Below are 16909 nucleotides of genomic sequence, written 5' to 3' on the forward strand. Positions count from 1 at the left end.
TCAGAGGAAACGCTGGAGATTCTAAAAATATAAGAAGCAGCATAAAAACACTGATAAAAACTTTTAAAACAAAGTGAAAACCAGGAAGAAACTACCTTATTACTTCCATTAAAGGGCCTTATTTTTACAATGCACGCCTCCTGGGTTTGTCCCTGTTTCAGAGCGTGGTGTCCTGCACTGGTCAGCTCCTCCTCCTCTCCTCTGACTCCGACGCCGCATCATATAAAACACAACAGTCTTTCACCGTCTTCTGAAGAGCGGAGCACGTCAGTGTAATCCAGTGAACACACATCAGCCAGAACAATGGACAGATGGAAGACTTGTGTGGCTTAGCTGTGAGTCTTGCCCGTATACCTCCTTGTTTGTGGATCTAAACCTAAAACAGCGTCGTGTTTGTCCTCTCCCTTCCTCGTTGTGCCACATCTGTTTCCAGCCGCTCTCGGTCTCGTGGTGAAACGTTCAAACCGCAGCTCAAGAGGAAGTTCATCGGGCGGCCGCGATCTGCGTGACTCGGACTTTTGCTTATCTCTTGTTTTTGTGTAAATAAGTAAAAGATACATTAGACGCAGCAGTGCAGTCCTTGTTTCCGATGTAATCTACATGCTTGGTCAGTGTGGAGTCGAGTTGTGCAAACGCAGGAGAGAGACCAGGAGAGTGAGCATAAACATGAAGCATGTCAGCGTGTCTCTTAGTGTGTGTCTTTCACATGAAATTTCAACTAAATATATGTATGTTTGTGGACCATAGCATGGCAAAATGGATGCTTATACAACCCACTGTAAATACCAAATATTTCCCGATAGAGTCTTATATGCATGACACTGGGAGCATTTGTTTCTGATATACTTGGCTCCAGATGACTTTGAGACAGTCTGTGGAGGCCGAGAGCATGGGGCCGATGACGTGGCTGTCACTGGGCACAGGGGCCCTCGAGATTCTTCACGGAAAGCTCCTCCGATGGGCTCCAGATGGCCAGGGTACGACGAATCCCGGGCCTGGACTTGTGCAACGGCTTATGAACCATGTTTTTGTTTTGTTTGTTTTGTTTGGGACATATATATCTATATCTATTCCACACAGACAGCATTATTTAACAATATTGACTTAAAACGACTTAAGGGACCACTGACAGACATGTGTGAGCTTTACAAATGGCGAGGCTAGGGCCAGTTTAGCTGTGGCCAAAGCGCTAAACCAAGACTAACGTGACCTGAACAGACGCTGGCCTCTGATTGGCCAACGAGAGAGAGGGCTCACTGATAACATGCAGGTCATATGGATATAACATACCACTTTAGCTGGTGTTAGCATAATATTAGTATGTGTCTTGCCTACATAGCTCTTCCTTTAGCTGCTTCTTTCCCCTAGTATTTGCCTTGGCATGTTATGTGGAAAGGCGCCTTTAAAATCCCTATAAAACTGATTTTTGGATTATTTCTATTCTTCACAGGTTTATCTGCATGTTTTACAACTTTGCAGGGTCATTTTTCAAGGTCATTGTCACAGAAATGCTGGAAAAGTCGCCCTGAGAGTTAATGAAATTGACACAAATGTTTTATAAGAGATAGATGGACAGTGTTTTCTCACAAATGTCTGAGTTTAACAATATAATAATGCAAAAAAAATCAGGCAAAGTGCTTTTTAGAAATAGAGTTATTCATTTCCAGTCCAAAGCTCATGCAGTATGAGTATTAATAATGAATTAATAACAAGTAATATGTCTAAATGAATAAAAGAATTGTAAAGATATGAATAAACTGCTCATTACGCACGTGTGTCTCGATTGGTCAACAGCGTCATGTGATCGATGTCGGCACAAACACAGTTCAGAGCTGCAGATTCAAGCCCTGAACTTATTTGCTGTTCTCTGAAATAGAAATAAAAGCATTTCGGTGGATTTCATTTGAAAAGGAGATGGAGACAGAGGAGAAAAGCGGCCGAACAGTCCGACTTCGTACACAGAAAGGGCCCATTAATCTCAGTGCTTGTAATGTAGTGAGTTGTTTTTGTGAACTTTTGGTGATGCAACGTTCCTGTTTACTGTGTGGCGTGATCTGCGTGGGGCTGTGGCCATTCATTAGCTATTTGTGCTGCTTTTATAATTGATGATGATGCTGATGAGTCATTTCTCTGTGTGTGTTCCTCTGTTTCACCCACGCTTCTCCTGTGCGTCCTAAAATCAGGCTGAAAATCCAAGCATGTTGAAAACTGTAGCACAATCAGACAAAAACAATGGTGTATTACATTATTGATATTGTGAACAGTAAATACTGGAGCTTCTGGCCTCTCAATGCACATTACATCACACAAATAGAACAATATCACCCTAGTTCTGCTCACAGTTGTTGTAGCATCTTATATCTTGGGACTGAACTGTGTATTTTTTCACTGTAGGTCACTGATAAGTCCAAAGCAGTTCACCATAGACAAACCAAATGACAGATATGAACACGTCGTACACGATCTGTGAAGTATTCCAACCCAGACCCATGTTTAATACATCTTCAAAAGTTCATTATCCGAGCCGGCGCTGACTTACTGAACAAACAAGTGTGCCCTTTGTCTTTCGGCGGGGTGGCCTGACCGGGCGTGTCCCTGGCACACGGTGTGGTTCGGCAACATTGTCCATGTTTTAACTCGGTGACCTCCTTTTCACATGTGCACTTAATAATAGTGTTATCAATGCACTCAGGGCCAAACCAGTCTGATGAGTGCTGTTCTAGGTAATTATATGTAATGTGACAGGGGTGGCACAGTGGCTATTAAGACTTTGGACTTAAAGTTCAATTTAAGGCGAGACGCTGCAGGTGAATAGGGAAAAAAAAAAAAATGTAGAGATATCAATTTGAAACTTTTGCTGAAAATTACAGATATAAATATGAGAAAAAAATGTATTGCATTTTTTCTGTCATTTTACACATAAAATTAAGGCATTTTGAGCATTAAAATGGCCAAATTTCCTATATTTTGGGCAACGAAATCAAAATAATGAATTGAGCCAGATTAAATGTTATGGTTTTGTTTTATTGACATATTAGTAACTAAGATTTTTTCAGAGGGGATTTTGGATATTTTGTTTACTTTTTCAATAAACTAATCATCAGTGAAAAAATCTGTAAAAACTCAAATTCCGCCTGTTTTTTTTTGTTTCAAAGCTGAATAAATCAGGCTAGGAATTAGATATTAAAAAATCCTTCTGAAAAAACCTTCAAAATCTTGTTGTGTCTCAGCCTGTAAAGTTTGGAGTCTGTGGGAGCTTCTATAAGGGCTCAGGCTCTGCCCGAGTGCGGCTTCTCTCATTCAGAGAAAACCAGCCCTGAAGTTTTGTAGCGAGTGCTCATGCTCGGCCCGTTCTTCCACTTTTCCGCTCCAGCGTCTCGTAGGAGGAAAAACACCATATTTGGGTGAAAGCGTCATCACGGGCCCCTTAGCAGGACACGTGGATGTAAAATCTGTCAATATTTATGAATGAAAACCCGCGGGAAAGACGGCCTTTCTACGCGGCGCAGCAGCTACTTCCGGGTTGCCCCCACCTCGCAGACAAAACATCATAAAATAAACATCATCATTTTTATATCTGACATGAAAACTAAGATGTAAAGGGAGGAAAATAGATACAAATCTCCACTTCGACCACTGCGTGAAAAATCAATACTTTCACCTGCCGTGTCTCGCCTTAAAAAGTTATAATCCAGCAATAGAGTTAGGCCTAATATGTAGGGGAAATGTAATATTCCTATGTTATCGACTAAATCAGTCCAAACAGTGGCTACAAAGCTAGCAGGGTTTAACCTGAAACAAAACTGGGACTAAGCAAAGAAACCAGGTCCACATGAGGACTGACTCTTGTGCTTCTGGTGCTGTCGCTGTATGTGGCTAATAGCAGCTATTTTAACCCTAGATCTTGTACTGATGATGGGAGAGTGTGACCACTGAGTCGTCTCCAGCACATCTGGACTCTGTCACGCTCCCTGATCCACTCTTTTACAAGGTGAATCTCAGGAATTCCAGCATCGTCATCTTGGATAATGTGCCCGTGCCATCAGGGAAGAAGAAATCCATTGATGGAATAACCTGGTCATTCAGGAGGTTCAGCTGATCTTGTTCTTTGGGCTCGTAATGTTGCTGACCCGAGCCCTGACCGACTGCAGCAGCCGAACAAAGCTGCAAAATGTAAGGACAAAGCTGGGAATGAAAAAACTTGAGAAAGAAAATTGTGCCTGGTATAAAAAGAAGTATTAAGGGGAGACACTACAGGCAAAACTACATTTTTTCAGTTTTCAGGTTTTGGGCTAAATTGGTCTCTGAACATACAAGCTTTCACCCGGAAACAGAAAATATGCCTAATCTTCACAATAACATGTTTAAATATTGCGCTGATTCAATGTTCCCCCATAGACTTATATGGGAGAACACTATTTCAAGGGCCTTTTTCTCAAAACACATTTTTCTGTCATTGTGGCGACACTATGTCCACGTCAGTCGGACCTAAAGACTTCAAATTTTCCAGCCTTGGACTGAACAATATTTGGAAGATTTTTTCAGAGGGATTTTTTATTATTTAATCCCTAAGCGAAAATTATTTTTTTTACAAATTTTTCCACTAAAAAACAGCTTATTTTAAAACTAAACAAGAAATCCAAAATCCCCTCTGAGAAAGTCTTGGCAACTCATTTATCAATAAAATGAAACCATAAATTTGAATGTTTCCATGTCATCTTTAAAGAGGGAAGGGGTTAAATGTTCCGGGGAGAGCGTGACGTCACTGTGGTGCTCTGGAGGTGTGTTCGGGGGTTGTTTTGTTCGTTCGCCGGGTCACTGGGAGGATAGAGTGTCAGGAGTGGGAGTTGGCTGCAGGCTTGTTTTTGAGGAGGAGGTTAGCACGAAGGCCGGAGTGTGAGAAACTTAGGAGAAAACACGGAGTATGACCCGGGACCCGTGCTGGCTTTAACAGACTGAGCGAACGGGGCTGAGCATTTTCAATAAAGACCCTACAAATAGACTTCACTGGCAATCCCTCAACACATTCATCATCTGCCGTTTGCTTTTTTCAGCTCATCTCCTAAAACTGTTGGTAGAGGGTCTGTAATAGGGCTGTCACGGTATGAAAATTTTACCTCACGGTTATTGTGACTAAAATGATCACGGTTTTCGGTATTATCGCGTGTGTTAATATGTTCAGAAAGCATTGATAGTCCTACACAAACTGAAATAGTTTCAAAAAAGTTTAACAGTGCTTGTTACATTAAAAAAAATACAGACAAAGCCTTTTCACATCAAAGTAAAGGAACTATAACGATGTGTTGTTGATCGTTTCGAGGGTATTACATGGACTATTTATAGCGTCAGAAACGAAGATAAACCGTCTATATCAGGAAAATTGTTGTTGTCCTTCCAGTGAGCTTTCGCTTTGCAGATTTGGGAAAATGCCTCATTATTAAATTCATAAAACTGCAGCGAGAGTGAATCTATTGCAATCTGCCACTGGGAGCCCCGTAACGCATTGTGCCATCGTGCGGAGGTATCCGGACACGGCTTATGCTGGCGGTGGCGCTGCAGCCGCACTATGGGGCGACTCGTTACATTCTCCCTCAACCCAAAGTCCCACATCAGCATTTCAGCTAAAGCGCTAACGTTAGCTTACTGCTATAGAGCTGTGGGAGACGGTCACACAGGAGAGTCAGAGGTTCGAAGTATTGCTGCATTTGGAGACACTTTTTCCTGCACGCTCCACAAACTGAACTCTGAAGGCTGACAGATCCTGCGCTGTCGTGTCGGACATGATTCCAGCTTCGAGAAAGTTTTGTTTGGGTTGCAAACAACAAAGTGCGCATGCGCGGAAACTGCAGCAGATGAGACGGTGGCTGGTGAGGCTCACCGTGCCGACACCGCGGGTGCGGTTATTCACCGAGATAATAATAAAAACACAAAACAAGACGGTCATTTTCACCGTCAACATTTTTACCGGGGTTTACCGCTACACCGGTTACCGTGACATCCCTATATCCCCCCCTACATCCCTATGTCTGTAAACTCCCTCAGACGCAGCACCACTGACCCTTCTTTACCCTCTTTTTCCTGGCCCTCCCTGGACACGTGCACCGCCCTGGTCTCACCCCACTGCAGGCCTGTGGCAGCTGGGTGTCACTTTGTGGAAGGCTGTGATGGTGAGCTTGACCAGAACTCCACCCCCTCCCCTCTACCATCACCCCTCTCCTCTCACCCTTTTCCCCTCATGCCTTTCTCCTCTCTCCTCACCCCTCTCCTCTCACTCTTTTCTCCTCTCCTCTCACCCATTTCCCCTCATGCCTTTTTGGAATTGTATAAATGCTTACGCTATCCTCTCTCTCCCTCTCTATTCTGCCCCTCTCTTTCTCCCTCTCTCCCCTCTCTTTCTCCCTCTCTTTCTCCCTCTCTTTCTCCCTCTCTTTCTCCCTCTCTCACCTCTCTTTCTCCCTCTCTTTCTCCCTCTCTTTCTCCCTCTCTCCCCTCTCTTTCTCCCTCTCTCCCCTCTCTTTCTCCCTCTCTTTCTCCCTCTCTTTCTCCCTCTCTTTCTCCCTCTCTCTCCCTCTCTATTCTGCCCCTCTCTTTCTCCCTCTCTCCCCTCTCTTTCTCCCTCTCTTTCTCCCTCTCTTTCTCCCTCTCTCTCCCTCTCTATTCTGCCCCTCTCTTCCTCTCCCTCCCTCTGTCCCCCCTCTCTTTCTCCCTCTCTCTCTCTCCCTCTATATTCTGCCCCATCTTTCTCCCTCTCTCCCCTCTCTTTCTCCCTCTCTCTCTCCCTCTATATTCTGCCCCTCTCTTTCTCCTTCCCTATCTTTCTCCCTCGCTCTCCCCTCTCTTTGTCCTTCCCTATCTCCCCGGCTCTTTCTCCCTCTCTATTCTGCCCCTCTCTTCCTCCCCCTCTTCTTCTCCCTGTCTCCCCCCCCCTTCCTCCCCTTCACCTCTGTCTCACCTGACCCGTTCTGCGCCGGGGACAGGTGAGCCCGCCTGTGTTTGTGTTTCTGCTCTCTTTGGCAGCGGGCCAGCTCTAAAAGGACGAGTGTGTGTGTGAGCGAGGGAGGGAGGGAGGGGGGGAGGGAGGGAGCAACAGGCTGACAAAAACACCCGGAGGAGGAGGAGGAGAGAGACAGAGAGAGGCCCCACACAAACACCGACGCCTGGGCCCTGAGGCGGAGGAGAGGAGAAGCATCAAACAGTCTGTCAGCGTCGTCACAACAGACTGAGGAGACGTCACGTGTCGCCGTCTCCGTTCAACTTCCACAAAAACAACAGCGCAATAAATCAGGCCGGGATCAGATATTAAGAAAAAAAAGAAAAGAAAATGTTGTTCAGTCTCAGGTTGTGAAATATGAAGTCTGTAAGAGATGGTGTTGCACGTATGGAATAAAAAACGGATATCATATCAGCTAAATATCCGCTGCAGATGTTTGTGATCGGCGTCTTCCACAAAGAAAACTACACTGACTGATCGGTGTAGTGTTGCTTGGATGTCGAGAGCTGAAGGAAACGGCGTGGGAAACATGCCGAGTCGACAAAACGTCATAAAATAAACTTTGTATTCTGTGAGCCCCTCCTGGGACCACCACCTTTACCTGGTGGAGGGGTTTGAGCACCTGACTGATCCTGGAGCTCTGTTGTCGGGGCTTCGTGCCCCTGGTAGGGTCTCCCATGGCAAACAGGTCCTCGGTGACGGGTCAGACAAAGAGCTTCTGTGGACCCACCACCTGTGGGAGGAGCCATAAGGGGCTGGTGCCGTGTGATTTGGGCTCCAACAGCTGCCCCCACGACCCCGCAATGGACAAGTGGAAGAAAATGGATGGATGGATGGATGGATGGATGGATGGATGGATGGATGGATATATATAATGAAGGGGGCGACAGTGATCGGAAGGTCGGGGGTTCGAATCCCACCTCCTGGAAGTGCACACTGTCGTTGTGTCCTTGGGCAAGACACTGCCCCCAGTGTCCGTGTGCATTGGTGTATGAATGAGAGTGTGAATGGGTGAGTGGATCCTTGCTGTAAAGTGCTTTGAGTGCCTAATGTAGGTGGCGCTATAGAAGTTGAGACCATTTACCATGAATATTACAAATGCAAAGTCGACTGAAACTAGACTTAAATTGAAGCAATTTTTTTTTGGACTAAAATGTAATTACATTTTCATCAAAACACTGAGACTAAATTAAAATATGTTGTCAAAATTAACACTGCACTGCGGGCGGCATTTCTCGCAAGTCTGATGATTTCTTCAGACTCATTTTGTTACAACATACCGTAAATTCTCTAATACTGGCCTGTATTCCATTAGCGGCCAGGTCTCTAACAGGTTTGCGGCTGGCGGAGGCAAATTAAAGCTGGTCTCTAAAACAGGCCGGGGCTTTTATTAGAAACTATAGCGGTAGAAATATTCCCCATGTTAGGAAATTGTCTCATACTGGTGTAAAAGAAAACTCACGTGCAGGAAGTAAACAAACGGGAACCCGGGCAGAGGGGGACGCTGCGGAGGAGCTGATCCGAGCGTAACTTTGACACAGATTTAGCCACTTTTCAAACCTCCTGTGACTATATTTGGAAACAGGGCAAGCAACAAATGTCGTGTGACCCTCCAGGGTTTTAATAAAGTCACCATCGCGTCTTCAAAGCACGTCCAGCTGCTCCGTGTGCAGGTCAGTCCCACGCCTCAAAATAACTCCTCCCATCAGCGCGAGCGTCTCGTCTTCTCTCGGGTCAGTCTCATGATCGATCACAAACACAAACGCTCCGTCTAAACTCGCCTTTTACACAAGATAACAACAAATAATCCGGTCCGAGGTAAAAACGAAACAGAAACCTGCAGTGACATTGATGTCAAAGCTCCGCTAACAGCAACAAAACACTTCCTGTTGTCCCGACAAAATAAAAGGCGTCAATGTTCCAGCCGCTGGGAGAGGGTTTGAAATGTTAATTAATTAATGAACCTAATATTTTAGGTGCAAATGGACACAAATCTCGTTTTTCTTCATTTTCCTGGTCGTCCGTTTTGCTCAAATAGAAATAAAGGCCTGTCTCTAATTGTGGCCTGGTTCCAATAAAGGCCTGGTCCTAGATGCCCTTGAGTAAATAAAGGCCCCGGACTATATTAGAGCCTTTTACGGTAAGAGAATTACGAGCTAATACTATGGGAGGACAGCGGGAAAGAGGGGCAAAATACTGTACGGCCAAAACGGGACACTTGACAGCTATGCTCAAGAGTCAAAATGTCCTCAACTGGTCAGCATTTGACCCGACACCAAGAAGAGATTTGTAAATAAACAGCAGACAAAGCTTGTAGAGACTGCGATATTGTTTGATACAGATCACATATAACCCTCTCCTGTGATGGTTCACTGACTCAGAACAGGCTTTGTTTCGTGAGAAAACAAACAAACAGCTAAAGCTCTGTCACTGAACTCTGGAGGTTCTGAGCTTTCAAATGAGGCACGGACACTTGCCAGACTAGTCCAGACATATCCCACGGGTAGAAGTGGGCCGTTCCCCTTTCGTTTTCTCCTCTCACACAGAATGGCTCGGGGAGTTTCTGCTGAGCCACAGCAGGTCAGGTGAGCGTGCAGAAAAGTGACCTCACTGGCATTCCCCGTGGCTGCAGCCTGTTGAGTCAGCTCACACAGGCTGGTGCAATCAGGAGAAACCAGGCGTGTTTGCCTAATTACATGACTCACATGCTTTCACATCACCTGGCTGTTACGACACGCACCAACACCTGATCCAGTATTAATAAACGTTACATTAGTCACTGTTAAAAGAATTGATTTGGCGCGATTAATCACAGCTCATTGGAATAATCGTCATCTTTCCTCCACCTGAGCCAACGTTTTCTCCAGTTTGGCAATACCATAATCGAAAAGCTTCTGGAAAAACAAAAACAGCAACAAAAACGAGGCGAAAAGGTGATGAAAACGCAACAAAAGAGCAACAAAAATGTGACAAAAATGCAACAATAATGTGACAAGAAACAGTGACAAATACGGGAGAAAAAGTGATGGAAAAAGTGACAAAAAAGCAACAAAAGACCAACAAATAAGTGACAATAATGTGACTACAGTTTTGAAGCTTTCAAATAAGGCGTTACTCTGGACTATAGGCTGCAAGCCCCAGTCGAGAGGCTTTTAGATTTGGGTAAAGCTAAACTGGAGAAAATATGCTTGGTAAAGAGGTTAATACTCAACAACCTAACTGTGTAATATTTCCTAAATGAAGTCATGTGTATATTCATGTAGTAGGTCTATGCACTGTACAGGCACATGTGTCAAGGTCAAGGCCCGCGGGCAGTTTGGCCCTTTGAGGAGCATGAATTCCTGAGCACGTCAAAAAAAAAAGTAGGTCTTTAGCCCCTTCCTGTGCGGAGGTATGGATTTTTAAAGAAATCACCTGTTTTCTCACTCCAGCCACTAGGGGGCAGCTTAAATAATAATAATTTCCACGTGTGGGAATAATTCCACACATGTCCAGCAGAGGGCACTGACATTATAAGAGATCAGGATATAAACAGCATATTATAGCCACGTGGTAAATGGTCAGTCTGCCCCAGGGCGGCTGTGGCTACAATAGCAACTAGCTGCCATTAAATGTGGAGTGAATGAATAATGACTTCAACATTGTTTATTTATTTAGTCTGATGAAGCACAATAGGTTTAAGCCGTTATCTATGAGGCCACAGTTCTTATACATGGGCCACTGTGGGGGCGGAATTTTGGCCCACGACCCAAAAGACTTCGACACCCCTGGAATAAGAGCTGTAGGAACCGAAAACAGAATAACGATATATAAACATAAAAATGATGACATTATTGGAGTGAAAACTGTTCACAAATGTAATAAATTCAGCCGACTATTTTTAAAAACACTTTAAACATTGTGCATTTCTCTCTCACTTGTTAGTTCAGAGTTTCCCCACAGGGTACGCGGGTACTTGAGCACTGAGCCCGGATTATTTCAGATTCACAGAGAAAGTGAAACTAATTTTAACATTAATTTCAGTTTTACTTCTAGTTTTAGTGATGTTTTTCAGTAAAAGGCTTGATTTTCATTTTCATGATGAACACAACACACTGTTTACTACAAAATAATCTCAGTTTAGTTCCTTAATAATATGGGTCAGATCCTGGAGGTAAGAGGGTGCTCAAAGAACAAATATAAATGTACTAACAAAGGGAACCACTGTGTTATCTGACCTGTTATTGTTGTTTTCCATTAACTTAAATATTTGACCTTTAAAGGCAGGATTTGAGCCTGTTGAATTTCTTTTTCTAATTTTACAGCTATTTGTGATATTTCCTCAACAGAGAGAGAACACGAGCGCACTGGCCTGTGTGTGTGTGTGTGTGTGTGTGTGTGCAGCTGTCACATCTGTCCAGCTCCTGAACCTAAACGGAGCCCAGTGGGACCACAGTGAGTAAACAGAGCTAACCCTCTGTCCTCTGTGGGGGAAGGATCAGGACTCTCTGCGGGACGACGATCCCAGCCGGGTCACAGCAACAGCAGCTCTGTAGAGGACCTCACAGCAGCTCTGCAGAGGACCTCACAGCAGCTCTGTAGAGGACCTCACAGCAGCTCTGTAGAGGACCTCACAGCAGCTCTGTAGAGGACCTCACATTAGCTCTGTAGAGGACCTCACAGCAGCTCTGTAGAGGACCTCACAACAGCTCTGTAGAGGACCTCACAGCAGCTCTGTAGAGGACCTCACAGCAGCTCTGTAGAGGACCTCACAGCAGCTCTGTAGAGGACCTCACAGCAGCTCTGTAGAGGACCTCACAGCAGCTCTGTAGAGGACCTCACAGCAGCTCTAAGAGGACCTCACAGCAGCTCTGCAGAGGACCTCACAGCAGCTCTGTAGAGGACCTCACAGCAGCTCTGTAGAGGACCTGACAGCAGCTCTGTAGAGGACCTCACAGCAGCTCTGTAGAGGACCTCACAGCAGCTCTGTAGAGGACCTCACAGCAGCTCTGTAGAGGACCTCACAGCAGCTCTGTAGAGGACCTCACAGCAGCTCTGTAGAGGACCTCACAGCAGCTCTGTAGAGGACCTCACAGCAGCTCTGTAGAGGACCTCACAGCAGCTCTGTAGAGGACCTCACAGCAGCTCTGTAGAGGACCTCACAGCAGCTCTGTAGAGGACCTCACAGCAGCTCTGTAGAGGACCTCACAGCAGCTTTGTAGAGGACCTCACTGCAGCTCTGTAGAGGACCTCACAGCAGCTCTGCAGAGGACCTCACAGCAGCTCTAAGAGGACCTCACAGCAGCTCTGCAGAGGACCTCACTGCAGCTCTGTAGAGGACCTCACTGCAGCTCTGTAGAGGACCTCACAGCAGCTCTGTAGAGGACCTCACTGCAGCTCTGTAGAGGACCTCACAGCAGCTCTGAGGACCTCACAGCAGCTCTGTAGAGGACCTCACAGCAGGTGGTGGGTCCACAGAAGGACGGCCTCAATATTCTAACCGGGCCTGTTGGTCTCTCATAAGGGGCTTCTGAACCGCTCTCTGTCTGACCCGTCACCTCGGACCTGTTTGGGAGACCCTACCAGGGGCATGAAGAGCTCCAGGATCATTCAGGCACTCAAACCCCTCCACTACATTAAGGTGGCGGTTCCAGGAGGGGCGACCTACTTTATGAATATATGTAAATATTAGTGCTGTCAATCAATGCATTTTTTAAATCAGATTTATCACACTTTTTAAATATGATTTATGGCAATCCATGAGTTAATACTTCTCTCTCTCTCAATTGAGTTAAGGCGAGACACTGCAGGTGAATAGGGAAACATTTTTTTTTTACAGTTATCAATTTGAAACTTTTGCTGTCGATCACTGGCATAAATGTGAGAAAAAAAAATACATTGCAAGTTTTCTGTCATTTTATCTTTTCAGAAAAGAACAAGGTGTTTTATGCCTAAAAATGCCCCAAATTTCCCCAATCTTTTCGGCGACGAAATCTGAATAATGGATAGAGCTACATTCAAATTTGTTGTTTCATTTTATTGATGAACGAGTTACCAAGACTTCAGAGGGGATTTTGGATTTCTTGTTTAGTTTTAAATAAAAATCGGTTTTTTAGTGTAAAAATGTGTAAAAATTCTATTTTCGCCTTATTTTTTGACATTCAAAACTCAATAAATGGGGCTTAGGGATTAAATAATAAAAAAATCCCTTAATCTTCCAAATATTGTTCAATCCAAGGCTGGAAAATTTGAAGTCTTTAGGTCCGACTGACGTGGACATAGTGTCGCCACAATGACAGAAAAATGTGTTTTGAGAAAAAGGCCCTTGAAATTGCATTCTCCCATATAAGTCTATGGGGGAACATTGAATCAGCGCAATATTTAAACATGTTATTGTGAAGATTAGGCATATTTTCTGTTTCCGGGTGAAAGCTTGTATGTTCAGAGACCAATTTGGCCCAAAACATGAAAACTGAAAAAAAAAAATAGTTTTGCCTGTAGTGTCTCCCCTTAAAGTGTTCACTGTGACAGCCCTAATATATATATATCATTTTTGGTTTGTTTGTCACCCATTAATGGCCCAATCCCTTATCCCCCACTTTAACCCAGCACATCTTTTTTCCAGTTTGGCTTTACCTAAATCTAAAGAAGCATTTAGATGTGGGAACTGTAGAATATGTGCTCAGTTCTCCACCAAAACAAGCCGACGCCGGATCAGTCAAAACAGACGGACCGTGCAGACAACACGGCCTCGGCGATGTTTGTGGTCCATTATCAGAGCTCACGCTGGAGTCTGGAAAAAACAACTCGCTGATGTTGTGACTGTGGATCGTGTTTATCAGAGTGACAGAGTTTTAATAATAGTTTGAAGCTGCCCTGAACCTCGCGGAGCTCAGGACCGCAAAGTATTCCGGGATCTGTCGCACATCCTATAATAAGCCAGAGGAGAGTTTGCAAAGTAGTGGAGTTGTCATTCACATGAAATGACGACATCACGTGTCCTCCGATGCCAGGATCCACACACTGCAAAAAGTACCCGACTAAAAACAAGGAAAAAAATCTTAAATTCTGCCAATGGGGTCAGCATTTTTTTCTTGCTAAGATTTCTTATTTCTAGAATATTTTTATGATCATAAAACAAGAAAGAAACACTAAATTTAAGCAAATAAATAGCTAGAATTAAGCAAAATGTCCTCAGAAAATGGACTAATTTAAGGAAAACATTCTTATTTAGTGAAAAATTGTGGGATATTTTACTTAAATGTTGCTTGATTTAAGTCAAATGTTCTTAATAAATACTAATATTTAAGGTAAATATTGCCCACGCCCGGGGACCCGTCTCCATGATGTGGAGCCAGAATCACCTGCTGGAGGATTCACCTATTGTACATGTTTTTAGTGGTAGACACGGGGAGAACATGCTCCACACAGAAAGGCCCCGTCCTGGTGGGAATCGAACCCAGGACCTTCGAGCTGTGAAGCTGAGGCTCTACACTGCAAAAAGTAAATATCAAGCATTGGCTTAAATGACTTGAATTGAGGAAATGTATCTTGTTTTGAGCGGTTCTCACTCATTTAGACACTTTTCCTGATCGGACCAAGTTTACTTTGCTTGTTTGAGGACATTTCAGACCAGTTCTAGGGTAAATCTCGCTTGAAATAAGAAAGTAAAATTGCCAATGAGATTAGAACAATTTTCTTACCCCATTGGCAAAGAAAATGACCTGAAATAAGGACGAAATGTATCGAAACGAGTCAGAAACATCTCAGAACAAGTGAAATAATCTCGGACAAATGCCCAACAACTTCTTAACTAGTCAAAACAACTAAAATGTTGATTATTATGCTCAAATTGAGATGTTTATGCTGATCTAGTTAAATGCTTTTTGCAGTGCAGGTTCTGAAGAGCTGAAAGAGCAGGTTCTTGCATTCAGTCTGTTCAACGTGAGGGAAAAAACTTCCATCTTTCCCACTGTTTGTTGTTGCCGGTGATTTTGCTCAGTCAACATTTTGCCTACTTGGCAGCGCTCCTCACCTCTGCGCTCCCCCCCCCCCCCCGCTGCAGCTGGAGGAAACAGGCCCCCGGGGGGAGGGGGGGAGAGGGGGGGAGGGCCGTGCTTTAAAAACATGTGCGGTGAGAGCGCATAAATCTCGCTCTGTGGACATTCCTCCCGCATGTCCTCACCCGCTCAGAGCGCTGCTGCCACACTCTCCAAGAAAACACGTGCCGCTGCGACGGCTGATGTGCACGACAGACCCGGGGCTGGGGGAGGACTGGGGGGGAGGACTGGGGGGGGACTGGGGGGGGACTGGGGGAGGACTGGGGGGGGACTGGGGGAGGACGTTATGAACAGTAAGTCTAACAGGTTTCAGATAAAAGGAGCAACAGTCCCGACTCCATGACTGCTTTACGCTCCTGGAGGACCTACATGTTGGTTCCTCTGTTGGAGTTTGTCGATATAAAGTTTATTTTCCATTTCAAAGTGCACAGTCAACATTTTAAAGGACATTTCATGACACAAAAACAAACAAAAAACACACTTACAATACAATACAATCTTAGTAAAACACAATAAATAAATAAATGCAGGAATAAAGTTCAGAGAAGTGTATATAAAGTGCTGTTGATTCTGCATTCACTGATCTCCAGCTGCTTTTGGTGCAGCTCAATGTGTGAAATGTGGCGTTCAGGGTCTGAGACCTGATTGGCAAACAAAAGCTTTATACACTGCAAAAAGTATTTAACTAGATCAGTACAAACATCTCAATCTGAGCATAATAATCCAAATTTTAGCTGTTTTGACTAGTTAAGAAGTTTTGGGCATTTGTCCTGGATTATTTCACTTGTTCTGAGATGTTTCTGACTTGTTTCAATACATTTCGTCCTTATTTCAGGTCATTTTCTTTGCCAATGGGGTCAGAAAAACGGTCTCATCTCATTGGCAATTTTACTTTCTTATTTCAAGCGAGATTTACCCTAGAACTGGTGTGAAATGTCCTCAAACAAGCAAAGTAAACTCGGTCCGATCAGGAAAAGCGTCTAAATGAGTGAAAACCGCTCAAAACAAGAAACATTTCCTCAATTCAAGTCATTTAAGACAATGCTTGATATTCACTTTTTGCAGTGTATGGATCTATATTATTGGTAACGTCAGGCCCTGTAGCACAGAACCTCTGGCCTCAAGATGGTTTTGTGAAATACAGTCTCGTCAAAAGTTTAAGACCAGTTGAAAAATGGTAAAAAAGTGGTTGGATATTAACATAGATCAAAGTTGAACTTTATGCAACAAGAAGAAATGGGAGTGAGACACAAAAAAAAGAAAGAGTAAAGCTTTTATAACAAATAAACAGCAAATAAATGAAAGTCTAGGTTAAAAGGCGTCTGGTCAGGCAAATCTGTGCAAAAATGTGGATCCAGTGTCGTTTTTCTGTCAGGTATTTTACACTGTCAGGACGTCCTGATGGCAAAGGCACAAAAAGGACAGTTTTTAGGATTTTCCACTTGACTTTTTAGTTCCATAATCCTCGGGATCTTCTAAGAAAGCTCAGCGGTTTAGGACTAAGCCACACCTGGACGCAATTTCCTTGCACGGTTGTACAATGACAAATAAAGTACTTACTTTACTTTACTGCATCAGGACGTTGTGACAGAGTGAATACTACTGTGAAAATAGAATTGAATCCATATTTGTGCACAGATTTGACCTTTAAAGGCTGCTGGTCTTAAACTCCGGATTTCACTTTCAGTTTATTTGTTGCTCTTTTGTTTTTGGTCTCGCTCCCGTTTCTTCTTGTTGCATATTGAGGTTCTACTAGGGCTGTGCAATTAATCGAAATTCGATTACGATTTCGATTACAACAGTAAACGATTACAAAATTAGCATAATCGCAAAAAAAACGATTATAATTTTTTTTTTTTCATTTTTTTTTTTTTTCTTC

This window comes from Gobius niger (assembly GCF_951799975.1).
Source record: "Gobius niger genome assembly, chromosome: 22".
NCBI classification, from domain to species: Eukaryota; Metazoa; Chordata; class Actinopteri; order Gobiiformes; family Gobiidae; genus Gobius; species Gobius niger.